A 27,717-nucleotide genomic window follows, 5' to 3' on the forward strand; every position below is an offset into this window, starting at 1 on the left:
AGGAACATGAATAAAGTTCCAGCTGCTGTGGGAGACCTGGAGAGGAGGAGGTTTGTATTCCACATGCTGAGGAACCTCTCAACAAGAGGTGAGACACTGCAACTTGGGCCCCTGCAGCCTGAATGGTAAGAATAGAGTTTCTGACAAATGCAGCCCAAGATCTCCACGAAACCCCAGGGAGAGACCTGTGCCCAAAACCCAGCATGGTACATCTGCAAGCAGGACACACTACAAAAATTCTGCCTTCTTTTCCCCAGTGGGAAGATTTTGATGTCTACAATGCAAATGTTCCCTCCATGGCTCACCATGCATCTCACAACTCTCTGGGACAGAGGTCCTACAACCAGTTTACAATTAAAATTGATAATTGATAAAACATTTAAAACATGCTACCTATAGAGAGGAAATGTAGCTCCAGTACAATGAAGATTTTCACAAACGGTGAATATTGACCTATTTAAGGAACAGACAGTGCCAAAAAGATTCTGACACTGACTTACCTGTTTAGACTCCGGCCCTGCAGAACTAAGTCTCACCTTTGCATCTACAGGGCTGCTTATGGCAACTGCCATGACTCTCTGCCTTGGGGGCTTTTTATCTCACCCTTAGAGCATGCTGGACTTGACCCAAGGCCAACTGGAGGTGACAGATTTATATCACCCCTGGGGGAAGTCCTTTAGGAAGTATGGTTGGGTATTTGGTGGCTAAATACCCTCAAGACTTCTCATCCTACCCTTGGGAGAATGTCAGGTGTGTGTTCGACACAGTCGCCCATAGGATCCCCCTGAGAATTAGCTCAAATTACCCACACTGGTAACCTGTTAGATTATTCTTGCCACTTAATTGGCTGCATTCCTTCTACATCTCACAACACCCCTACCAGCGCTACCTGAGAATCCCTCCTACATAGGCACTTTCTACTCATAAGTGTGCCTCAGGATCTATTTTTAGGGAACGCACATTTGAACACCTTGTATGCTAATTTACCCTCACACTTGAATGTCTGGCGAGAAGTAGAATTGTAGGCTCAAAGTTATTTTGCACCAACAGCTGAAAGACGATTCTTTCTTTCCTAGGCATTTCTGGTTACCTCATTAGCTCCCTCTCTCTTTTTCTCAACTGAAAAAGTACATCTCTTGAGAGAATTCCCTCCCCACTCTGCAAGCCACTCACATTTTAAATTTATTTGATTATACCGTCTACCCACTCCCTCCCCCAAACTTCAAGGGAGACGAATCGAGACCTCTAAGTGGACTCCTTAAAGTCACCTCCCTCCAGAAATTTAGGGCTGCAGGGCTTCTCCACGTGTCCACTCAGTCGTCCTTCCACCTTCTCTAAACAGGGCCTCTCTTGAATCCAACACCCCCAGACTCTGCAATGTTAGTAAACACCCTCTCAAAGGGAAGTAGCTAGAGTTCATCTGCTGTGGTCTCAGGTAGCACAGAGACAGGTGAGAAGTTAAGAAATCATGTGAACAAAAGGCACATCCAACCAAAACCAGTGAGAAAACAGCTTCCATTTGTAATAGTTGCATTAGGGGAAGGATTTATTGCCAGTGTGCAGGCAAGCCATGTCTCCTCATAATAGTCATTTTAGTTCCTCATGAGAACCCCACTATAAAAATCACAAAGCCCTGTCCTCACCATTATCCCTCTGACAGCCTGGAAAATCCATGTCCTGCAACTAGACAATACCCACCTGGGTCACACTTTAATGGTAACAATATAGTTATTCTAGATCAGATACTTGGAAGGGAATACGGCTTAAGACATATGCATATGTCTCAACAAACAGGTCCAGTTTTAGCATAAGATTTTCCAAGGCATTAAAAGCCCACCTGCATCCCAGGTCCACAGAATAAAAGTGTGGAGTTCCACTGCTCTGAGCTTTGGGAGGGGGTTACACAGTTGTGCGAGACACAGCAGTGTTTAACTGCAGTGTTTAATTTCTGCAACTAAACCCTCCATTTACATGAACTGTGTATTATAGAGGGAGTAATTGCAGAGTCATGACAAAGACTGGATGCAGAGATTGACAAGCAAGTGGGAAATTCGACCTAAGACTAATTCCCTGATTGGAACATGGAGGACAAAGTTACTGATCACTACCCAGGGAACCTGGCAAGATGCAGTGGATGCTGTTAATCTACACAAAGGAGAAATTTTAATGAAGGGATTTTGCACAAGCCAGGGACAAGCTCTGAGGCCAGGATAGCTGAATGTTTCATCCAGGAAGGAGACATGTAGATGGCACACAGCCACGGGATATACCTACTTCCTCTCCCAGCAAATTCCACTTACCCTATTCTGCCTTGAGCCAGAGGAAGCCAGGTGATGGTTGCCAGCATTTGAATCTTGCAGACTGTTGGCATTAGGTTCTGAGAGCAGTCATGAGTAATCATAGTAACCATGACTTCACTTGGTTCTCAACCAATCAGGCCCTGGGATTCAGGGAAAAAGAGAGAGTGTGCTAAGGAAAGAAGTCATGTTTCCTCTCACTGCTACTTGGTTTGATACTTGTCACCTCACCCTAGATGAGCCAATCAGGAATTTTTCCTGATAATTTGGAGTTTGGAACTAGACCCCAAAACTCAGTGATTTTCCTCTAAGTTTCATTGCTGCCATTTCTGTATAGAGAACATTATTTAGAATACCTACTATTGAGTTCTGTTGAGCTACCCTTGTTTCTGTCCTTGTGAAGCATGTTTGCTGCTTTGATATCTTGGATTCTGTAAAGTACTTATGTTCTTCTAATCAATTATTTTGTTGTAGAAGTTCCCATTTTGTATTACATGCAACAAATGTAAGCATTATCAAAGAAGTGTGTGGTTCTGCACTGTGCTTTATCAAGTGTACCAGAGCAGAGCTCTGAAGTATGTAATCTGGTGCACTGAGGACAAAATATTTGTGGCAGGGGCATAGAGGTTTCTAGGCCAGGGTAGAAACTCTGTCCTTTGTAATAAAGGTAAGAAATGTAGCAGGTAATCTAATATCTTCCTATGAGGAGTGGTCTTTTTGGCCATTACATGAGGCCACAAATACATTTTGAATGATTGTGGAGGTGATTAGGGAAATTTACTGAAATGTCTAAGGATAAGGCAAAGTTGGGGGGACCAATATGGTTCTGCAGAAGATCAGTTCAGAAGTCATGAGGACCTGAAATGGAAGTAATGGGCACACAGTTAATTCTTGGTCAAACCTGAAGTAGAACTTTTGTCTCTTAGTCAGTGGTGTTTCTCATTATACCACAGTGTTTAGCTTTGAAGGATGAGAGTCAAAATAGATAAGCCAGTGTGAGAATCTTTTTGGCATTCTCTAAATATTTTAATATTCTACCTACTGTTTTTTAGTCTTAAAAATTATCTTTGCAACTTCCAAACAGACATTTGTCAGATTTTTGACGTATATAATAAAAATGGTATAATTTCAGAACCTTAAAAAAGGATCTTGGCTGGGCATGGTGGCCCATGCCTGTAATCCCAGCACTTTGGGAGGCCAAGGCAGGCGGGTCACAAGGTCAGGAGTTCGAGACCAGCCTGGCCAACATGGTGAAACCTTGTCTCTACTACAAGTACAAAAATTAGCCAGGTGTGGTGGCGCACGCCTGTAATCCTAGCTACTTGGAAAGCAGAGGCAGGAGAGTCACTTGAACCTGGGAGGCAGAAGTTGCAGTGAGCAGAGATTGTACCACTTCACTCCAGCCTGGGTGACAGAGCAAGACTTCATCTCAAAAAAAAAAAAAAATCTTAGAATCTAGAAAATAAAATATATGTTCCCAATCCATACTAATTGGCCTTTAGAGCAGAATATCCTTAATTCTTAAGCCATATCATTAATTAAATAATATAAATTTAAAGTATATATATATATCTCTTATCATTGTCTTCTTGATCTCAGAAATGTTAAAATGTAAAAAAGTAAGCATGTTGAAATACAAGAAACACTGCTTATAGCCCTTATCTGGTTGTCTGGTTACTGTTTTATTGGATATACATGATACTGACAATTGCTTTGAAGTATTTTTGATGGTTTTGGCAAATAAATGTTTATACACATTAGGTGATTTTTTAAAATGATGAATGATCGTTTCCAATTGTGTTTTAGCATCCTCAAGATCTTCACTTTTTTCCCTGTGAGCTCTTAATATGGAGAAAAATATGGGTCATTTTCCTAATATTATGCTATTCTTACTTTATGGGAATAATCTCCATTTGTTATGATGTACAATTCTTCTAATGCATTATGGGATTTGTTTGGTTATTTTTCTTCAGGATTTTTCCATCTCCATAGATGGAAATGATCTTATGGTTATCTCTCTTTATGCTCGCCTTGTCAGGTTTTGAAGTCGCTACGGAGGAAACAAATGAGACTTAAGGGGAATCAAGGTTGAGGTGCAGTTATCTTAGTCCATTTTGTGCTGCTATAACAGATTACCACTGACTCAGTAATTTATAAAGAACAGAAATTCATTTTCTCACAGTTCTGGAGGCTGGCAAGTCCAAGATCACAGCACTGACACCTGGTCTGGTGAGGGCCTTCTTGCTGCATCCTCACATGGTACAAGGCAGAAGAGGTAGAGAGGATGAATGCTGTGTCCTCATATGGCAGAAAAGTGAAAGTGGGTGAATCCATTCCTGCAAGCCCTTTTAATAACAGCATTAATCCATCCATGCATCCATGAAGATGGAACTCTCTTGACCTAATCACCTCCCAAAGGCCACACCACCGAGCACTGCTGTATTGGGGATTAAGTTTCCAACCCATGAATTTTGGAGGGGACACATTCAAATTATAGCAAGGTTTATTTATATAATTTTATATTTTTAAATAGACTCCAGAATTGTTTCTATTTTGATTAATTAGAAAGAGGAAACATTGTTGATGCAGGAAGAGAAGCAATTAGTGTTGGATGTTTATGTAGGAGTGAAGTCCCCATAAAGGTAAAATCTTCATGAAGGCCATGTGCACAGTGGAGGGATTTGGGAAAGGGCTTAAACATCTCTCCATTGTTACAGGAGAGTAGGCAGAGAAAGCTGGAACGGATGTCAGGATGTTGATAAAGGAGCTCATGTCTAATGGCTTTTGTGTCAGATTCGGGGAATGAGATGTGACTGCAGAAGCAGAGGTTGACGTGATGGGAACCAGCAACCAGTGAATGTGAGCAGTATGTAGAAGCTGGAAAAGGCAAGGGAATATATTCTTCCCTAGAGTTGCCTGTGGGGGTTCAGTCAAGCTGGTGGGGAAAATTTTAGTTATAATAGTCACAAATGCTCCTGAAAGGCCTGAGAGTTTGCATAACTTCGGTAATAGATCTGGCTGAAGGCAGCCACAGTCTCTATGCAGGAGCCAGAGAGCTCAGGGCACAAATACAAAGGAATGTAGAGTAGTTTATCTAACTAACTTGTTTACTCATGTGGTCCTAAGACTAACCTTTGATTTACTGTGGGTGCTTAATTGCTTTCTACTCGGGAAGTCCACAATGTCAATTACCTTCTAGTGGTGTTGACTCAAGCCTTTGTCAATTAATTTTTACTGAATAAATGTGAGTCTCACTAGCTGGTCGGGACCGTGGCTGCTATTAAGTGGCCCGGACACTCAGCTGAACTGGTAAAGCAGAGTATCTGTGTGTCAGTGTACTTTATTCATCCATCATTGAGTCAGGGTCTGTGGGACAGACCCCCGCAGCTGCCAAAAGGAACATAATTCTGTCAACCCATTTTAGAATTCTGACTTTCATAATGTTAATATACTTGTGTCATTTTAAGCTACTAAAGTTCATGGTTATCTGTTAGAGCAGTAACAGAAAACTAATACAAAGGTCTTAATCAAGGCCTTTCAACCTTGACATCAAAGTTCAGGAAATATGCCATAAAGTGCCATTTAGTTTTTCCAAGTTTAAGAACAGGTCAAATTGAGCTGTTAAATGGAGATGCAATGGGGATAATTACCACTTTCTCTGTCTCTCTTTCTCTCCAAATGTATTTATAGAGAGAGAGATAGGTAGATGCATAGATAGATAGACAGGATAGATAGATATAGATATAGACATATAGATATAGATAATGGGTTCCAATACTTAAAGGCCCTGTTTTAATTTATATTTGCCTGCATTATTTCAACTGGTGGAGATGAGGTAGTGTGCACAGGGTTTATGGGGTCCTTTTAAAAATAAAGCTGATTGTAAGTGTCAAACACTTAATTTTAACTTTTTACTCATTGAGTCTGAGTATCCATGCCCACTATGAGATAGGGCAATGGGTACTATAGCCATGGAAAATTAGGCAAGGTAACAGTTCTGTTGTTTAAGGTAAGGCATACTTGCGTATCTTCTATTTTATGTTTGATAACTACCCTAAGAATATGGGGGTACTTTGTTTAAATGTAGTGGGATCCCCAGATACAGCTGTACTTTGGACCCCAGTACTGATTAAGGACATGAAGGTTTACCAATTGGTGTATTTTAGCAGGTGTTACAATTAATTCTGAATCCAGAGGCATAAAAACAAATCAGCACGCTTTTTTCTGTTGTATATAGTATTTTAGTAAATGTTTGCCTTCCAATTGGGTCAATTTTCTTTCTTCACCCTTGTATTCAGGTTTTTTAAGGAAGTGCTAAATACACTTTGGGGGGTCCTCCCTACCCTGCTCATATTTATTGGTTTCTTCTTCCAGATAGTCTCAAGTCATTATTATCAGAGTTAGCAGCCTTCCCTGTGGCAATGGTTGCTTTACTGAGTTTAAGGATCCTGGGCTTAAGTCGGGTTTGAATGGGCCCCTTGATTGTGCAACAGGGCACATGAAAACATCATGAGCATTTTCCAGTAACATAATCAGGGGTTCTGCTGTTACAAAGTCATAGGCTGCAGTGACAACAAAAGCATTTTGTAGGGTCCTAGTGAGTCTTTTGCTTTCAGGAGCATGAAGTCAGCCTGTCACATGGTAACTGTTCTTCCTCCACATGAGTGACCACCTCATGGGCACATAGATTGCACAGGGCATTATTCTTTCCATTGAGTTCTATAGAATGGGGCCCGGCCTGGTTGAGACACACAGACATTAGTCACAGGGTAAGATTCATTCCCCTGAGCCCAGTGAGAGTCATGGCTTATTCTGGAATTCAGACAATGTAATCTGAGACACACAGATACATCTGGAACCAGACACAATACCCAGGGTCATTTTAAGGATGACCCCGATCCCATAATTCTATCCCCAAAGCTAACTGTTGAAATTTCCATATTAGGTTAGTTAAACTGAAACTTGGTAGGATTCAATAAATGCAGAGCAAAGAAACATAGCTCAAAGAGCAAGCTTTCTAGTAGAAAGCATCTCAAAGGGCATCCTTTCAGTCTGCAGCTGAGCCAGTGAGGAAGCCAAACCAAGAGATGAAAGATACTCAGTGATAGTGGACATTGTTCAGAAAGCGTGCTCACTGTACCAATACTTGTTGCAGCATGCGCATACACACACACACACACACAAATGCACACCGAAATAAGGTTTTTAACAGGTTTATTACTCACATACAGAGGCTTTCTGGGGAGAGCAGGGCAGGCATCCCAAGGCACTGATTAAAATCTGTCGCAGTAAAAGATGAAAAACAGAGGTAGGATACTTGATGACACATTTTCTTGACAAACTTTGAAGTAGGAATGATTATGATCCCAGTTTACAGATGAGAAAATGAAGCTTAGAGAAGTGAACCTAATTGATCTAAAAATAGTTTATAAGTGTCAGCAATGGGACTTGGATACACATTTACCTTATGTTAGTGACTGTGTTCTCAATCCAGGCCAGATAAAGTGGAAAACATTTGAACTAGTAAAAAGTTGATTTCCAAAGCAATGGGGAGACATTGTCTTATTATGTGTGGATTCCTGCTAATAATAAACGTTGTACCAATTATGTGCAGTATACAATTACACTTTAAAACAGAGGATGCTGCTGTTAGTATAACCCTTGTTCGAATTGGATACTACTTTCCATCAGTGCCTCTTAGTGCACTAATAAAAATATAGTTTCTTGCCTCAGGACACACACACCTCTGTGACCAGTAACACTGTAGTCAGAGGCTGAAGGTCAGTGTGTCGGTAGGCTATTGGATCTCACAGTGTTGCAAGTGACTTAAGGTCATGACTCACCTGAACACCATTAATATCACCAGCGGCAGGGCTTCAGGCCCAGATGCCTACACTGGAACATTGGGAGAACCAGAATTGAGGTCATGCATGGCTGCAAGGGTAGTTGTCTTAGGTCTCTGAGAATATAGTACATGCTGTGTTAGCCCAGCTGAGGTTCTCAACAGCAGAGGCTAGCAGAAATCTCAGGGACAAAAATGGAATGTCCCCTCCTGAGTGAAAATAAGCAATTCCATAGCCAAGGACCTGACCATCGGCCATGGTGTAGAGACTAGCTCAAGACTAAGGAGCCCTGCCCCTTCTGCTACTGTGAGAACCATGAGCTTTGCCTTACTCTAAGATGTCTTATTTGGAAATGGGAAGAAGGCAGGGGAAACAACCCTACTGATGAGACACACTTTCAAGGAAATGTATATCCAATGGTGACTGCTTAAATCAGAGAGGTTGGCTGAAATGACCACATGATAAATGCTAAGGGAGGAGGATTAAATGAGATGATATTACTAAAGCACTCAACAGTGGCTGGCATGCAGAGAGTGCTCAGAGCCAGTGCATGCCAGCCACTGTTCTGAGTGCTTTAGTAATATCATCTCATATAATCCTCAGAAACTCCCAAGAATGAAGGTGCTATTGTTACCTTTACCATACAAAAGGAGAACTTGAAGATCACAGAGGTTTAGAGACTTGCCCAAAATCCCACAGAGCTTGAATTAAAAATCAGACCACTTGTCTCTTGAGCCTGCATTCTTAGCCATGTCTGTATGTAATGATGTTTTACTAATTTGGATAAATGACAGCCCCCACCCTACAGCAGGGTTGGAGTTCATGAGTTCAATTAGTTTGTTGATGGCAAGTAAAGATGCTACATTATCTGGATGTATCTAGATTTTTTTTTGTTTGTTTTTGTTTGTTTGTTTGTTTTTTGAGACAGAGTCTCGCTCTGTCGCCCGGGCTGGAGTGCAGTGGCCAGATCTCAGCTCACTGCAAGCTCCGCCTCCCGGGTTTAAGCCATTCTCCTGCCTCAGCCTCCCGAGTAGCTGGGGCTACAGGCGCCCGCCACCTCACCCGGCTAGTTTTTTGTATTTTTTAGTAGAGACGAGGTTTCACCGTGTTAGCCAGGAGGGTCTCGATCTCCTGACCTCGTGATCCGCCCTTCTCGGCCTCCCAAAGTGCTGGGATTACAGGCTTGAGCCACCGCGCCCGGCCTATCTAGATGTTTTATCTCCCAGATCACTGAGCAGCCACAGTTCCCGAAGGAGTAACAATCGGTCTTGGAGAGAGGGTAAGAAGGGAGAGGGAAAAATTAACTTTCTCTTTCTCCTACATTGTTTCTCTGAGTCCCAGGACATGATTGGTTGAGTGCCAACAGGAGTCATGATGACTCACAATGCAGCTGAGAACCTTGTTACCATTTGCAATGACAAGAAGGAAACACTAGCCACTACCACCAGGGTTACTCCTTGTTCAGGGCTGAATACAGTGAGTAAGTGGGAGGTGCTGGCAGAGAGCGTAGACATTACTTTGTAACATCTGTTCCCTAGACACTAAGTTATCTTGGCCTCAGAGCTATTCCCTGGCTCATGCAAAATCTGTTAACAGGCCAAGAACACTGTTAAAATATTTTGGTAACTTCTGTGGGAGGAGTTACCACAATCTGTTAACAGTATTCATTGCATTTCCACAGGTCCACTGGGCAATGATCAGCAATTCTGACTTTAAGATCCAATCACCCAGTGAAAGCTACAAGAGAACTCAGTACAAGGTAGTATTCCCTATTCTCCCTCAATCTCTACATCCAGCTTTGGTCATAACTGTAATTATCACTTTTATAATACACAACTCATGTAAATGGGGTGTTTAATTGCAGAAATTTAACTGAGAGTACTCATATGTTTCAAGCCATATTCCCTTCCAAGTCTCGGATCTAGAATAACTATATTGTTACCATTAAAGTGTGACCCATATGGATATTGTCCAGAGGCAGGATATGAATTTTCCAGGCTGACAGAGGGATAATGGTGAGGACAGACCTTTGTGTTTTTTATAGTGCTGTTTCCCTGAGGAACTAAAATGACTATTATGAGTAGATGTGGCTTGTGTTAACATTGGCTCCCCACTCAGTCTCACATAAGAAGGGAGGAAACAGAGGTACAAGTGCCTGAAAGTGGGACATTTGTGACCCAAGTCACAAACTCTGTTGTTTGAGTGGCAGGAAAGGCTCAGTCCTCCAGGTTTTCTTCTACCCCAGGTAGAACCATGTAAAGACCCTGAGGCCGTGTTTAGTGTTCCAAACAAGTTGGAGAGGGACAAGAATCATTTGCTTGCCTTTCACAGGGATCAAGAGGAGACAACCTAAATAAGTGGAAAGCTGTGGCTCAGAACCTAAACTAATTGGGTTCACATCCTGGTACTGCCACATACTAGCTATGTGACCTTGTGCCAATTCCATGATTTTCCTGTGCCTGTCTCCTGCCCTAGATAAATAGGAATGACAGTTGCACCCACCTCAAGCTGTTACGAGGCTAGATGAGTTTCTGCATGTCAAGCCCTCAGAGAAGTGCCTGGGAAGCAGACAGTGCTCAGCTGAGGAGGGTGAGTAATGTTCGTATTGCTGGTGTTGTTATTCTTCTCATTACTGTATTACTGGTAAAACAGGGGGCGCCAAGGGAGCCTAAGGGACTAGACAATAGATATCTCCACCTCTTCACTTTCCCTCTGCAAGGAGAACCTCTTAAAGTCACAGACAGGGTTGACAATTTTTCCCTGGCTACATCTGTTCTCTTTCCTTGAACTCCATTGACAGGTTCACTGTCTATGTTTGTGTGGGTTTTTGGTTTTGGATGACTTCCCTCTGACCAGGCTCCTTATGTTCCAGTGCTAGTAATAATTCCTTTGGAAGATACAAGTGAGACAATGACTGCAGGTCAACTTGCCTTAGTGTTGCCTGTCCATGTCTCAAATCTATACCTCTGAAGAATCTTATTTCATTTAAACATCACTGACAGAATTGGCTGGCACACATATTCTCATGCTTTTTTTGTAGAAATACACTCAAAAATGACACTTATACAACTGATATTCGCAACTCCTTTCTTACACTCCTCCAACTTACATTCCTATACCAGAACTTCCATCATCACTACACTGTAAATTCTTCTAGACCTTGTTTTCTGCATTTACTTTTATATACGGCTCCATGAAGAAACAAAAATAGGATGATAAAATGCATAATGTTTTGCAACTTTCTTCAATTACCACTTCTTAGAGATATTTTTCATGCCTTTTTTAAATTATTTATTTATTTATTTATTGAGATGGAGTCTCACTCTGTAGCCCAAGCTGGAGTGCAGTGGTATGATCTTGGCTCACTGCAACTGCTACCTCTTAGGCTCAAGTGATGCCTCAGCCTCCCGAGTAGCTGGGACTACAGGCACATGTCACCATGCCCAGCTAATTTCTTGTATTTTAGTAGAGATGGGGTTTCACCATTTTTCCCAGGGTGTTCTCAAATGCCTGAGCCCAGGCTATCCACCTGTCTCGGCCTCCCAAAGTGCTTTCATGCTTTTAAATAGAGAACCCCATCATCTTTTTCAATGGCTGCTTTTTATTTCATATTATTGATATAACAATCTATTAATAATAGGAATTCAGAAAAATTGTCTTTCTTTTGTCAACCAAGGAAATCACCCAATTTGACAAAAATGTAAGGTAGACACAAGTTAAACACATAAAAGAAGATATTGTACGCTCCTCTAAGAATGAATTATGAAATAATAGGAATAATATATCCAGTTCACACTGGCCATCAGATATATCTGAATATGATTTTTTTAAATACTGGGAATTATTCATGAAACATTTTTATATGTTTAGTGTTTGACACTATTATACCATTATTTCTAGTTTGAAAAATTAATTACTATATCATTTCTGCCACCATTTTAATCCATGAATTCAGTGCAAGCACAGTCATGAACCTCCATATGATTTTGACATGAAACAAAATGAGCTGATTATTCAATTAAAAGGACAAGAACACATATGGGAATAACCTTGATAGGGAGCTTGACCTACAAGATATGAAAACCTACATGATAGATTTAGAAATTAAAACAGGAATGAAGATTGCCTCAATAAAACAGAGCAGATTCTAGATACAGACCCGTGTGTATGACAGAATCAAAGAAATAATATAATTGGCATTTTAAATCAGATCATGGCCCAAAGCAATCTCTTGTGACTGCTGCTGGGAGCAGAGTGTGTTAGTGTGTGTCTGTGTGGGTGTGGGTGTGTGGGGGTGATGTGATAGGGATGCGATAGTGGACAGTGAGGAAGAGGCCCCTGGGTCCACTTGGTTATCTGGATTTCATAATTTTTACCAGGCTTTCTTGGTTGTGCTGTCTTTCTGAGGCAACGTGAAGTCTACCAGTCATGGACAAAGGACTCTTTGAAGTCAGTCCCAGCACACCTGCACCAAATATCAGGGGGAAGGCAGATGAATACTTAAAGTCCAACATGTCCCCCAACAATGTGCTGAGTTTTTTACTCAGTAGACAACTGGGGAGGCACAGAAATGATCCGGATCTGACAAAGAGATTGTGGATGCTGACATGAGCAACACCAGGGTGGAGTTGGCCTTTGCCAAAAAAATTCACGTGACTTACAAGCACATGCCTACACAGAATCTTGGAAAATAATTTCCTTTAAAAAGTATTAGAATAAAATTCCTCCCTAGCTTCAGCTATTGAAATAAAAGCTGTGTTTTCATTTATTTTGGTTTGATATGTTTTTATGCTGATATGGCTTTCTTGAGTTACACTGGACAGGGGATTCTATTCATTCTAAACATTCTATGCAGGAGCACTCAGACACAGGGGAGATATAGGTCATGCTGCAGATCACATTTCTTCCACCGTAAATCTTTTTTTTTCAAAGCAAGGGAGTAGTTAGGCTAGTACCAGGCCATGCAAGGACCCAAGACTCTTCTCCATAACCATTTTGAAGAGACATCCATCCAGTTCTCCTCTAAAACCTAACTGCTTATCCAGAAGAAAAGATATTTGAGAATAATGAACCCATGAGTTGGGTGGGAGGTTTAGAATATCTTTTTATTCTGATGCTCATGAGAGTACCATTTAGAAACTACAGCATTGTAGATTTTTGGTTCTATTTAATATTAAAAAAATTAGAGCATAAGGCATTTTAATATTGAGAACAGCATACTTTCAGATCCTTCTAAAAGGAATTGTTCTTCTCATTGTCCCCAAAGAAATAGAATCCCCAGGTGCATTTATTTGTGCCATGTGAAATAAATCTGTTTAGGCCACAGCCAATTGAAGAGAATTCATTTGACTGAAGTGGAACTAGCCCAGAGGATAAAAAGACTGTGACATGGCTTCCAGGAAAGAAAAAGCTAAAGGAGTGGGAAATACAGGTATTCACTCTGAGACAAGGGAAATGAGAATTATGTAGGCAGTTGGTCACTGAGAAGTGAGAGCTCAAGCTGAAGAGGGAACAGGGATTGCAAAGAGGTCAGAGTCATGGTAGATATGGTCAAGCTTAAGTTAGGAGTAAGATGAAATTAACATAAGGTCAACTATTAAAGCCATCACAGATTCCAAGCATTTCTCTTGTCGTTTCATGTGAGCTGCAAAATAAGCCTGCAAGCAGTCCTTCTGTCCCCTTTTCCTCTCCTCCCAAATTCTCTGGGTCCTCACAACCTGTCCAGCATTCCTCAAGGCTTCTTCCTGTCTCTCCATCTCCACCTACATCTAAGGGGCTGTTACTGTCTCTCCCCTTAGCCAGGTTTCTTCCAGATTTATGTTAGGTAGAAAATTTAACCCCTCTATGTCCTTTTCACCCTCCTCTCTGTCCCTGTCGCCTTCTCTGTCCCTGCTTTGATTCAATATTGCCAAAAAATAGCCACCAACCTCTCTTCAGAGGATGTCCCTGGCTGTGGGATGAAACAGGGAGGGGTTAGAGACTACCAGGTACAAGGGCCTCCTGGGTGCACTATTGGTGGGAACACTGCCTGGACACTCCTACATTGGTGACTATTTACCTGCAGTCCAGCATCAAACAGTGGCTGTGATGTGGAGAAAAGGTGGGGAATGGAGACTGAAAGAGTAGCAGGTAGGCCAAGAAGGAGTCAAACCCACAGGAGCAGAGGCCTATAATTGCCAACCTCCTATACCCCATGGCCACACAACAGAAGAGACAGAAATTAGGATGCATAGTTACACATGGATAAATCTCACCATCATATTGAGTGAGAAAACAAGTAGCATAGAAGTGTCCAGTAGTGCTTATGCTATGCTCTGAAGGTTTGTTCCCCACCCCTCCACTTCATATGTTGAAATCCTAAGGTGATAGTATTAGGAGGTGGGGTCTTTTGGAGATGATTGGATCTTAAGGGTGGAGCCCTCATGAATAGTATTAGTGCCTTAATAAAACAGGCCCAAAGGAGCTCATTCACCCCTTCTGTCATGTGAGGAGACGCTGTTGTATAAACCAGGATGTGAGCCCTCTCCAGGCACTGATTCTGCTGGCATCTTGATCTTGGACTTCCCAGCCTCCAGAACTGGGAGCAATAGACTTTCTTTTTATTATGTTACCCAGTTTATGGTGTTTTGTTATAGCAGCCCAATTGGACTAAGTAAGACAAGTTTGTTACACACAAAGATAGTAAAGATTCAAACTAGTGTAGCAGGATATTCAATTGGTACTCTATCTAGTCTCAGACTTGGCTGACTTCCTAGAAAAATTGATCAACTACTCATCATCTCACAGACAGTTACCTGTCCATCCACAGAGAATTGGTAAATAAGGTAATCACGAACAGTGGAATGAACTCTGACTACTCATCCATGTGAGGGTATGTATGCACATGGGAGAATCTAGGTAGGCTGGAGACCAGAGAAGCCCCACTTCACGGAGGTTGTATAGTATGCTAAGTTTACAGAAGGAAAGTACCCTTCACCTCAAACTTACTGGGGAAATTAAGTCTCTAAGTGTTCACTGGGAGGGCTCGATTTGTTGCTCCAGAAGTCAGAATCACAAGTAAAAAATCCAAAAGAGGAGTGACTGGCAGAGAGAGAGAGAGAGAGAGAGGCAGAGAGAGGTAGAGAGAGAGAGAGGCAGAGAGAGAGAGAGGCAGAGAGGGAGAGAGAAAGAGAAAATTTGGCTGGGATTCTCCTAAGAAGAATATTCTTAAGAGATCTTAGAGGAGGTTATGTGTAACCTTAACAGAGAAATTCTTGTGCAGGTGAACCTCAGGACTGGAGGCTGATTGGAGTGTTTTATTCTGTGTCATGGAAATACTCTCACCTTTCACACCTCAGTTTCTGCCTGCTGCCTCTCATTGGCCCACTAGTCAGAGGGCAAGAAAGGCCAGGTGATATAGCCTTTATGTGTCAAGCATCTGGGGAACAGAGCAGTATAGAGAAGGAAGTAGGATATATCTGATTAAACAAACTGAGAATAACAAAAAGTAATCCACCACTTTTCCCAAAACCAGCACCCACTGTTGCTTTGAGTAGATGAAGGAACCCTTTGCCTAGCACAGGGTACCACACAAAGTCCCATTAGCCCTTATATTTTCATAAGGTGAGGTCACTTTTTATCATAATCCCACTTGAAATCTAAATTGTAAATTGTAACCTTAAGGCTGATGAGACATTTTCCTACACAATATCATGGGATGGATGAAGAACAGATCATCCCTGGAACCTACCTGCCTGCAAAACAACTTCTGCCAAAATCTCAAAATATTGGTGGATCTTTACCTGGTGGGGCAACCAAAGTTTTAATTCCCCCCAAAAAAATGTCAGTCTAAAAAATCTCAGTCTTTAGAGGTGATATAATTATGGAATTGTAGCATTTTTACAACGAACATCAGAACTGGACACAGGAGTGCTAGGAGGTACCCCCGTGAATCCCCTCAGTTCCAGAAATAATCATCTTTTCATCTCTATGAAGCAGCAAACTGAAATTCCTCCTTAATAATTCAGTTCACTTACTTATTCAGCACCCCTTCTCAGCTATCAGTTTTGCAACCTCAACAGCTTACAATGGACAGGAAACAATTGGTCAATGTCAGTTTCCAATTTATTGGAACCACGGATATGTTCTATGAGAGAGGCATATTGTCTTGAAGACTTTAACCTGAAAACCACCCGATTGCTATTTTGGCGGGAAGGAAAAGAGAAAATCTGTAAATGATTTTTTGGTTTAACAGTGGGAGGGGTCACTTTCTACCCCAAGCAACCTATGATGCCATTCCCCCAGGCCAGGTTGGGGGAGAGAGTGACCCTTCCCTGGGCCTGCTCCACAGGACCAATTATGTCCACGCTCATCAGCCTTAGGATGCCTCCTGGCCTCTGGTTTCCTTTAGTTTGTCTAGGGGCTCACAGTCCTAGTCTGATAAGTTCACCTGTGGAGCCTGACCAACATCTGTTGTCCAGTGCCTGGAGAACCAATGCCAAATATCCAGGGAGATCCTTGATCATTCCCAAAGGCTCTCAAAGAAAGCAGCACAATGCCCACCCCTGCTTGGCCTTCTAGGGGTAGGGAAAGGAACAGGAACAAGAAGTGGGAATGAAACCAAGAAGGGGTGGACCCCCTCTCCCTCCAATCTTTTCTATGGGTTGCCCTACTCTCTCTCACTCTACTTCGAACTAGTGCCACCTTGAAGGAAAAAAGATGAAGGGGCTCCCTGCTGTGTATGGAGAGGCCTGTGTTCTGGGAGATGATCATAACACATAGCTCCATGATTCCAGTGCAGGGTCTCTGATCATCGCCCAGCGTGTCATGTGTATTTATACATGTGCATGCTCGCTAATACTATTTCTTCTTAATGCCAGGGAATCCAGTGCCTGAAATACTTTCTTTTTAACCTCACATTTACCCCCAAGACCACGGTTACAAGGGAGCATGTGGCCAGAGAAGACTGGAGGTCCAGAATCTTTACCTCTTTACCTTCCCTGTATGCTACTACTCCTGGGCCTCTTAGCAGTGGCAGCACCTTCCAAATCCTCTTCACCCTTAACCTCTGTTTGGACCCCAAGCAACTCTACAAACCCTCTAGTCCCAGCCGCTGCAAGGACCTTTTCTTTTTACTTCCCAGCCTGAGAAAAGAATATGTGTGAGTAAAGGACCTCATAGGGATTAAAGAACAGGAGGGCAGAATGGCTGGGGCAGTGATGGGAGGTTGAAGTTTGGGAGGAGGTAGACTGGGAGAAGTAGGCAGGGCCAACTTCTCATAGGACCGTGTTATATCTGAGAAGGTTTGGGACCTTCTTCTAAGTTTGATGGAGAGTACTGACTCTCCCCTTTCCCTATTCCAGTACATCATGGGGAGCAGCTCCTGAATGCCCCTTCTCTGGGAGGCACTGCTCTCCTGGCTTACTCTAGCTCGACCACCAGGACTTACCTAATGCCTCCCTGAGGTTGCCCTCTCACTCCCCTTCTGCCCCTCTAGCCAATTTAGTCTCCAGGATACTCTCCCTGCCTCACAGCTATGGTGACTTAGGATCAACCTTCAAGGTAATTCCAAGGAAATGATGAAGCTGTTTACTCTCCTTGGCAGGATGAGTGAGTTGTGTTCTGAGTGTTGGGAGAAGAAAACAGATCAAAAGCTGAGCTTGTGCTTTACCTGCCCTGGCATGGTATATAAAGACTCCACCTGCAAGTCCTGAGCACCCACATATATACACTCATATATAATTGTGCTATATGCATGTCTGTGTGTATGTATAAACCAGTACTTTGCAGATATACACAGCTCAATGATCTATCACAAGTAAAACCTGGAACTGCCATCCAAATAAATAAATACAACTTGCCAGCAACTTTGAAATCCCACACCTGGCCCCTCTTAATCACAACATTCTCCCTCCCTCTTAAAGGTTACCACTATCCTGAATTTTATGGTAATCACCAACTTATTCTTTTTTTGTTTTTGCTTCCCCACCTAAATGCGCATCATTAAATACTATCCTTATGTTTGCTTCATTAAGAAAAAGTAACTTTTTGTTATTGTGGTTGCTGTCTGAATGCTCCTGTCCCCAAATAATTCATATGTTGGAACCTAATACTCAATGTGATAGTATTAAGAAGTAGAGTCTTTGAGAACAGATTAATTCATGATGGCTGTACCCTCAGGAATGGGATTAGTGCCCTTTTAAAGGAGGCCTGAGTGAGTCCCCTACCCACTTGTGCCATGTGAAGACGCAGCAAGAAGGCACCATCCATGAAGCAGGGAGTGAAGCCTCTCTAGAGACCAAATCTGCTGGTGCCTTGATTTTGGACTCCCAACCTCCAGAGCTGTGAGCAATAAATTTCTGCTACTTATAAGTTATCCAGTCAAAGGTTATTTTGTTATAGCAGCCCAAATAGACAAAAAGTGTGGTACATAATATGCAGGAACATGTTCAAAGGAAAATGGAATGAAATATCTAACCATATCTCAGGAGTCTGGCTCCTGGCCAAAAACATATGAATTACTTTTTAGACAGGCCTCACGATCTTGGTGAGAGGCTGCCCTCCTCACATCAGAGGTGGTCCACAGCCAATGCATTGCACTGTCCAAAGGGAGTTGTAGTTAAGGGCTCAGTCTCCTACCCAGGCAGTCATCCTCTTACCTATATCTGCATTCCTAGCCCTAGCCCTATTCCTAGTCCACTGATCTGGGGCCTTTAGCCCTGGTGCCTCTGCCTGAACTTCCTTATGGGGAGAGGGAAAGAAATCTTCAAGACACCTTTCTCCATGTGGACTCAGTACTCAGAACTTTTTCACTCCAGGCCTTCCCCTCTCCTTATTCCCAGGTCTGTAAAACCACAGGAACCTTTGTTCAGGGATCCCTTGACAGTGAGACTATTCTTCATGCCTGTGCTGATCCACCTGACCCTTGAGTCAGTGCTATTTCATGGGGGAAAAAGGAACAGGATGGAGTTGGCACTTTCTCTGGTTTAGCCTCTTGCTTATACTATCACAGTGAGTGAATAAAGGCTTGACTGTTACTTTCATCTTGACTTGTTTTCCTGACAGGTACTCTGACACCTAGCGGCTCACCTCAGCCCTTGACAATGCCAAGAAAAAGAACATTACCATCACCCCCAGAAACCCCTCATTCTTTTTCCTCATTTATTTTTCCCTCCTTCCTTCCCAGTGGTAGTGAACTACTATCGTAACTTTGAACATTATAGTCTGGTTTCACTAGTTTCTAATGTTTATTTAAATGGATTCATACAGAGATATTTCTTTTGGTCTGACCTCTTTATTCAAAATCAGGTTTGTGAGAGTCATTCACATTCTTGCATGAAGTTTAGTTCATTCAATTTTGTTGCTGTATAGGATTTTATTGTACAAATAGAGCACAGTGGACTTAATCATTCTAATGTTGATGCTCATTTGGGTGTTTCCAGTTTTAGATTTTATAAATAAGGCAGGTATGAATGTCCCTGTATGTGTGTTCTGGTAAATATGTATTTCTGTTGGGTATATACCTAAACATGGAATTGCTGATAAAGTTTTGAGGTCTTTTAGATGCTGCATGTAATATAAGAAAAGTAATCAACAGTCTGGACAGGAGAACTTAGAGAAAAATGTGTTCTTCCAATCCTGCTAACAGCCTGATGCATACTGGATGTCTCTTTCATTAGTAGCTCTCCCACTAGTGAATTCTCACTTTGGTCTGTGTGCTCACCCTTGGGTTTATTAAAAGGCTTCAACAAGGTCAGGCATGGTGGCTCACTTCTATATTCCCAGAGCTTTGGGAGGCCAAGGTCAGAGGATCACTTGAGGCCAGGAGTTCTAGACCAGCTTGGGCAACATAGTGAGATCCCATGTCTACAAAAAATTTAAAAATTAGCCAAGCAAGGTAATCCCAGCTACTCAGGAGGTTGAAGTAGGAGGATTGTTTGAGCACAGGAGTTCTAGTCCAGTCTGGGCAACATAGCAAGAACCCATCTAAAAATAAATAAATAGACAATAAATAAAAAAGTTAAATGATGGGGATGGTACTCAATCAGGGCATGGACAAAGCAAGTGCATGTGCGTGTGCACGCACACACACACACAGGCATAAACACACAGATGCACAGAAATTACTTAAAATATCTCCCTGCAGGCATTCCACACTGATAGTTCATAATTAAATTCAGTCCTCTGAGTTGAACTCATAATCTACTAAAATGGTGTGATTTCTGTGCTTTACATTCAATCATTGGCCAATGTCATTAAGTTTTTAGGGACTTCCACTACTCAGATACCTGCAAAGAAGTCCTTTAAGTTCTTTCCCAAGGACACACAGCTAGTAAGTTGCAGAGGCATGATTGGAACTAGGTGTGTGTTATCTGTAGCCTGTGTGCCCTTAACCCTATAGCACCTACAATGACATGGAACTTATCTGCATGTGGGGGCAGATGAACAGATAGTCACTAAAGGTATGTTGAAAATGAAGATAAGGAAAACTAACTTTTTTCTTGCCATCTAAACAAAATGCTTTTCATATTTTTTTATTTTCATCTTGTCCTTACTTTGTATACACACACATACACACACACAATGTATATAATTTTTCTCTCTCAACTTACAGTCATTCCACTAATGTTATTACTTTGTTTTTGTAACCTGTGTTTTTAATTTTATTTGAAAATAAGTGCATTCTTTCTGATTACAAAGCTGGTTTCTTACTGCAGAGACTTTTAGATTCATAATTTCATAATGGCACAAAGCAGAGAATAAAAGGTGAACTATACTGCCATAATATCAATCATCCAGAGAGAACAACTCAAATTTTTACTTTTATTCATTTTTTACTTTTTAAAATATTTGTAAACATTTTTATATATTTCCTTCTACTCAGTTCTCTACATACCTACCCATTTTTCCTGTTATAAAACTGGAGTCACGTGAAAATTTTCAATTGTACCTTCATTTTGTTCAGGACAGAGTCTTGAAGACACCCACATGTAGGTGGCAGGAATGGAGGAGTGCATTAGGTAAATGGTGTCAGAGGAGGTAAATATTGGAATCCTAAATGCAAAGAGAGTTCCAAGCACTCATCAAATGCTTCTGAGGGGTGAGATGTAAAGGAGAACTGCTAAGAGGAAGTGGCGTTCACCACCGAGATGTTCCCTTATGTCATTGGAAAGCAGGCCAGTAGGAGTCTAGAGCGTCAGTTCTAGACTCAGGGCAAAGGAGGTGTCAGGAAGGAGAGGGAGCAAGGACAGGGTGTGTCTCATGTCAATTTGGTGTTCGAGGTAAGCAGAGAGGAAAGATGATGCAATTTAAGGATTTTGGGGGTTGAGAAGCTCTGAGAGGTAGAGGATCTACTGTCATGTGAGAGAGGGATGAGATGCAAGGAGGAGGAAGGTCACTGATGCAGCAGGAGCCAGAGCTCGCAGGACGGGGAGGGATCAGAGACACAATGAGCAGAGGAGGAAGCAACAGTTATTCCAGTTGGGGGTTGGGTACATCTGTGGAAAGGTGTGCTCAACAGACCTGTTCCTCTCTCAGAGAACATTCCTTCCCTTTCCTGTTCTACATTCTCTTCTGTCTTCTGGTTTCTGCACAAGACAGGTAGGCTCAGAATTGTCACCGCAATCTGGGGTAGAGAGGACTCTAGACAGCTGGGGCAGCCTGAGGGCACTGTACACCTGAGGGGGTGTCAGAGGATGGAAGCAGATGGTACCCATCAGTACCAAAGATTCCAAGAAAGCATGCAATTACAAGTACATATTTCTTTTCTTTAACTCAAGTTTTCTTAATTTCGTTTTAGCATGGAGAACTTTCGTCCATATAATAACTGATAAAGTGTTGTAAAACTGCTGTTTCATGAAGTTCGTCTAGAGAAATTTCCTAATGTACATGTAAGCATTTTGGCAACACTTGGAAACTCTGCAGATGTTGACACTTCCTAGTAGATCTGTAATTTGAAGTAACAACTGAGCTGATCAGAAATGTGACTCTCTTTATAACACATCTCAACGTGCTCATAAACTCTCAACCAAACCTTGCCACTTAAGGTGACTCAATTCCTTCTGATTTAAAATATAATCACTTTTGGGCAATTAATTGCTTATTTTGTTCTTGACTTCAGTTGTGTAGATTTAAAGTTCAATATCCTTATGAAGGCTGCCCTATCCTCTCATGTGCCCTTCCCTGCTCTCCCTCCTTATCCTTCCCCCTTTTCCTCTTCCTTCATCCCCTCCTCATGCCCCCTTCTCTTCACCTCCCTCCTGCTATTCTTTCTCCTCTACTTCTCCTCCTTTTCTCCTTCTTGTCCTCCTCTTCCTTCTCTCCCTCTCTCCCTACCCAGTCCTCACTTCCTTCTCCTTCAACTCCTCTTCTGCCTCTCACTCGTCTTCCCCTCATCTTCCTCCCCAAGAAATTATCTGGCTACAGATGATTGCAGCAAGGAGGATGGGCCTGTCCCTTTTGCTCCCTCGTCTCCCTTGGTCTTTGAGTGTTTGCCATTTTCCCCTCTATCTTCGACAGATAAGACTGACTCTTCCTGGCCTTTGGCACACAGATGCTGGTATTGATGGTTTCCATCATGGCCTCCAGTTAGGACAGCTACATACTCTGAACTATTCTCTTCCAAGTCCTGGTCCTTGTCTTGCTGACCAGTCTTCTCAGTGCCTCTATGGAATCTCTTTCTGGGCCTGCAGCTGGAACTCATTCATGCTACAAATGACCCATAGGGAATCTGACAGCACTGTGGCGAGACCTCTCTTTCCTAAATGCCAGGCTGTCATTTTTGAACTCCTGTTGCCGCTTCTTGTTGGTGTGGGGCACTGAGGGCAGGTCTCACTCCTAGAACTACCAGTAGGATATGAGGCAGCATGCCATTATGCTCCAGGATTCCCAGTCTTTCATGGTTCCTGTCTCAATACTCCCCACTTCTTTCCCAAGCCTCCCTCCAAGGTCACTGCATACATTTACACATATTGTGCACTCTGCAATTAAAGTAGATTCATTCACATGCAATATATCCTGGAGTTGTGCAGTGTACAGCCTGCCTGACAGTACATATTAACCCTGTGCCCAGTCCCCTCCCTCACTCCACCTTGCTCAGCTCTAGAAGAGCCCTACTCCCTCCTAGGGGTCAGATAACAGCACCTATATCTCTCCGAAAGATTTGAAGTTCAGCAAATGTATACTTAAACACAAGTTTAGCTCTAAGAAATTGTACTCTGAACTTCTCTCCATATATAGCAGTCACTGAAAGAGCTGTGCACAACTTTGGGCACCACAGTACTTAAACAGTGATAGGAAGAATGTGGAGATGGTCCCAATGAAGGGAGACAAATTCAGAATCAGTGCAAATGCTTTTATAGTTGTGATTCACTTTATGTACTTGATACATGAAAACAAACAAGCGTTATTCTTTCTTCTCATGTGTGCTTCAATGTAGAAATTATGTCATATTTAGGTCTTGTTTTATGTTTTCCAGACTTTCCCAAGTTTTTTTCCATGACGATTTTCCTACGTATGGAAAAGTTGGAAACACTGTTCAGTAAACACCTGTACACCCTCCACCACAATGCAATGATTAGCTTTTGGTCATATTTTATGGGCATCATTTTTAATCTCTATATAATAGTTCATCAAATCAATGCATCTTAATTTTTTTAGACAATCCCCCCATTTTGGATATATTCCTTGACTCCAAATTCCCAAAATTATAAATAGTAATGCTTAATGATAATCTCTGAGCACAAAGACCCTCCTTCCTAAATTTTTAAAGCCTGTGACAGCTGATAAGCTAGAAAGTTGATGCCAGTACCCCTGAAATTTTCATCTTTGAGGAAGGGTCTAAAGAGACTAATAGAGAATAGAAATTAGAAGTGAATTCAGAAGAACAAGTACCTTGATATTGCTAGGAACACAAAACTTAAGAGAAGGCACAGTCTCCTGGGACTCTGTGAGTGTGTGTTTATGGGGGAGGTGTGTCACTGGATTCTACTTGTTCTGCCCAGGAGTACAGGCGTGAGTCACTGCACCCAGCCCATGAAATGTTAAAGTGGATTTATCATATAAGATCTGCTCACCCATGCTGGAGGATCCAAAAAACATATGTCTCATGACTATGAGAAAGATTTGTGAGGGGAGCCCCTGCAACCCCAAAAAGCTTTGTAATCGCTCTTGTTTATAGGTCAGAAATTCTAGTGGAAACTACTGCCACTGACACAGTATAATTAAATGTAATGAGGATAGCTCATTACATTTTGGGGTGGCAGGGGCCAAGTGGGGGCACTTAATTGACAAAGACAAAGTGTGCATAGTTACTGTAATGGGCAGCAGATCCAAAGCAGCAATAAGAATAGTCTGACTCACAGAGACATATGGCATTGATTAGTCGATCATAGTGTCCCTTGAAGAGAAATAGATGGGCAGTCTACTAAATTCTTACTTGATATATACAAGTGGATGGGTTCTAGATTGAATGCACAGAAGTCTAACCTGAATCACCAAAATAGTCCTAGCCCTTCGATCAATTCCCAGATTTGAGCCAATTTACAGACCCAGAACACTATGAATAAAGAAGGACTCCACTACAGTACACTGCCAAAAATATATACCGCTAATTTTCTGCAGCTTTCCCCAAAGAGATCTATGGCTTTAGGGGTCAATGTGCAGTAGGGAAAATGAAATAATCAAACTTTTCAGGGATTACTGTACATTGCTTCTGAACTAGCAGTGGTTCCAAAAGCCTCAAAATGTCACTGCAGTTCACCTGTCAGAGTTAACAGTTTATGGTGGTCAGGTGATTAATGGAGTTTTAGTTCAGGTCTGTCTCACAATGGGTCCTCTGGGTCTCTAAACTTATCCTATGGTTATTTCCCCAGTTCCAGAATGTATAATTGGAAGAAAAATACTCAGCAACTGACAGAATCCTCATACTATTTCCCTGATCTGTGGATTGAGGACTAATGTGGTAGGAAAACCCAAGTGGAAGCCACTAGAACTGTCTTTACCTAGGAAAATAGCAAACCAAGAGCAATATCACACTCCTGGAGAGATTGCAAGAGATCAGTAATACCATCAGTGACGTCAAATATGCAGACATCCCCATTTAACTCACCTATTTGGCCTATGCAGAAGCCAGATGGATCTTGGAAGACTGTAGTGGGTCATTGTAAACTAAGCCAGGTGATGACTCCAATTGCAGCTGCTGTTCCAGATGTGGTTTAATTTCTTGAGCAAATTAACACATTCCCTGGAACCTAGTATGCACCTCTTGATCTTGAAAATACTTTTTTTCTCAATAACTGTTAGTAAAGACCACCAGAAGCAATTTGCTTTCAGCTGGCAAGACCAGGAATACACCCTCACCATCCTACCTCAGGCATATCGTATATCAATTTTCCAGCCCTACATCATAGTTTAGCTCACAGGAATCTTGATCACCTTTCTTTTCTACAAGACAACACACTAGTCTATTACATCGATGACATGCTAATTAGACCTAGTGAACAAGAAGTAGCAACTACTCTACACCACAGGGCTCCTCTAAGTATCCATTGGCTCCAGTTTGAAATCTCAGTATCCACTGGCTCCATGACTTTCATGCTGTTTTGTAAGGAAAAGGCTCTTCTGAAAACACTTCTGTGCTAGGTCTATGATGTATGATCTAGGAACCAACCTGCCATCACTTATCATCATGACAGGGCTCAATAGAAAAGAAAAATTATGACAAGAATCTGAGGGTAAACCTTCAACAGAAAACCACAGTCTGTCCCTTTGGACCCAACAAGAGAAAGGGATGGTTTAAACTCAAGGTTTTTATGATGCCATGACCCTGAGTTAATGTGTGTATGTGCTTGTGTGGAGGGTGTGGGGAGAAAGCCCATTTCAGTACACACATGTTCCCCATAGGTCTTCGGTCCCTCCCCCACCTTCTCCTGATGCTCCTGTTCCTCTCATTTAGAGAAGCTTACTTGGGTGCCCCCGGGGCAGTGACCCCAAAGCCTCAGTGCCAAACTGTCTGAGTTCACAATTAACTGAGACCCATCTCTGCAGAGGAGACCAGACTGCTGCCCCTAACCTAACAGCAGCTCACAGTTTCAAGCACTAGCTGTGTGCCAGCCGTGCGATTACCACGGACATACTGCTCTCCCTTTAATCCTCCAAACAACCCCAGAAGGGTCTGTTACCCTTTCTGCATTTGACCAATGCAGAAAGTGAAGCCCAGCCAAGCAAGAGTCACTTGCCCAAAGTCGCACAGCTAGTAGGGAGCAGAGCCAGGAGTTGAAAGCCCCCTTTGATCGACCTCCAGAGCTGACACTATGACAGCGACACTGCCTCCCCGTGGAAACTAAAAGCAATAGCTCACTCTTCACTGCACTGGGGGGAAATCTGGAGGATGAATGTTCCAGAGAAGACTACCAAAAAAAAAAAAAAAAAAAAAAAAAAAAAAAAAAATCACTGGCCCGTGTAAGGTCTACTGAGGGCAATCAAGAAAATCTGAATGGGGAACTAAGACAGCGAGATGTCTCAGTCCTCTGGACCCACCAGACCCAGAACCCTGTGAATAAAGGGGAGGCTGGGCCTCCTTGAGGAAGATGGCAGATAAAACCTCTTTCTCACTCACCTATTCTCTCACTTTCACAAGCTCTATCTTTTAAAAGTCATACATATACTTTAAAAGAGTTACAGCTTCTTCACGGCTCGCCTGTTGCACCTTCTGCACCCTGCTGTGGATGTCCTGGGACAGGATAGTCAGGAACTGTTCCAGCACCAGCAACTCCAGAATCTGCTCCATGGAGCGCATCTCAGGCTGAAGTCACCCATGGTGAAACTCTAAGAGCCGCCCGCGGGTGTCCCGGGCACCAGCAGCCTCTTGGAAGCAGAACTCCCAGAAGCACAGGTGGGAGGCCGCCAGACTAAACCTTGGGTCGGACGGTAGCAGCAGGAGTTCTGGCTCCAGGCGTAGGAACTTCCATAGTGTCCCTCTCACAGGAGGGGAACCCTTTCCGCTCGTGGGAACCCAAGCCAGAAGCCACTGTCAGGCTCCCAGATCACCTTGGCCCCGAAACCAGTTGTCCCCGCCGGCGAAGGCGCCCGGGGCCAGGAGAGAGGAATGATGGCTTCAACAGGAGTCCGGCATGCCCGGGTTTCAAGTTCCAGCCGGTAAGCCCAACTTTGGACCCGGCGGAGCTGTCTCCAGTAGCTTCGCCTCACTGGGCTTGGGACAGTGCAGCTCCTGCCCCCGTTTCGCTTCCACCAGGGCCTCCGGGAGGCACAAAAGCAGGCAGCTTTCTCCTGTCTGTCTTGGACCCACGCAGGACCAGGCCCCCGGTCCACACGCAGAAAGTCCTAGCACTGAAGTTTGGCGTCTACGGACCAATTTGTCAGCTTAGGACCAATGATAGGGCTGCGTTTCACGAACGACACCATTGCTTCAGGCGGCCATTGGGTCAGGTCTCGCCACAACTCGCAGCTGACCAATCAGAAAAGAAAATTTGACTCCAGGACAGGACCAGCGAGGGACCAATTGAAAGACAAGAGGCGGGGCCAGCAGGCAAACCTTAAGACCCCGGAGACTTCTGTGGCTGTCGAAGGCAGGGTAATGG

The 27,717-nt window shown here is 42.8% G+C and overlaps 1 protein-coding gene across 1 annotated transcript in view; it reads right to left on the bottom strand.

The window, feature by feature from the left end:
- ZNF75D (zinc finger protein 75D) overlaps positions 1-27,575 on the bottom strand; it is a 45,144-nt gene extending 17,569 nt beyond the window's left edge. The window contains exon 1 of the mRNA XM_010382933.2: positions 25,227-27,575. The gene's annotated coding sequence lies outside the window, so the exon portion shown is untranslated. The remainder of the gene's footprint in view (positions 1-25,226) is intronic.
- Positions 27,576-27,717: the final 142 nt, after the last annotated feature.

The sequence above is a fragment of the Rhinopithecus roxellana genome, chromosome 7, assembly GCF_007565055.1.
Source record: "Rhinopithecus roxellana isolate Shanxi Qingling chromosome 7, ASM756505v1, whole genome shotgun sequence".
In the NCBI taxonomy this organism is placed as follows: domain Eukaryota; kingdom Metazoa; phylum Chordata; class Mammalia; order Primates; family Cercopithecidae; genus Rhinopithecus; species Rhinopithecus roxellana.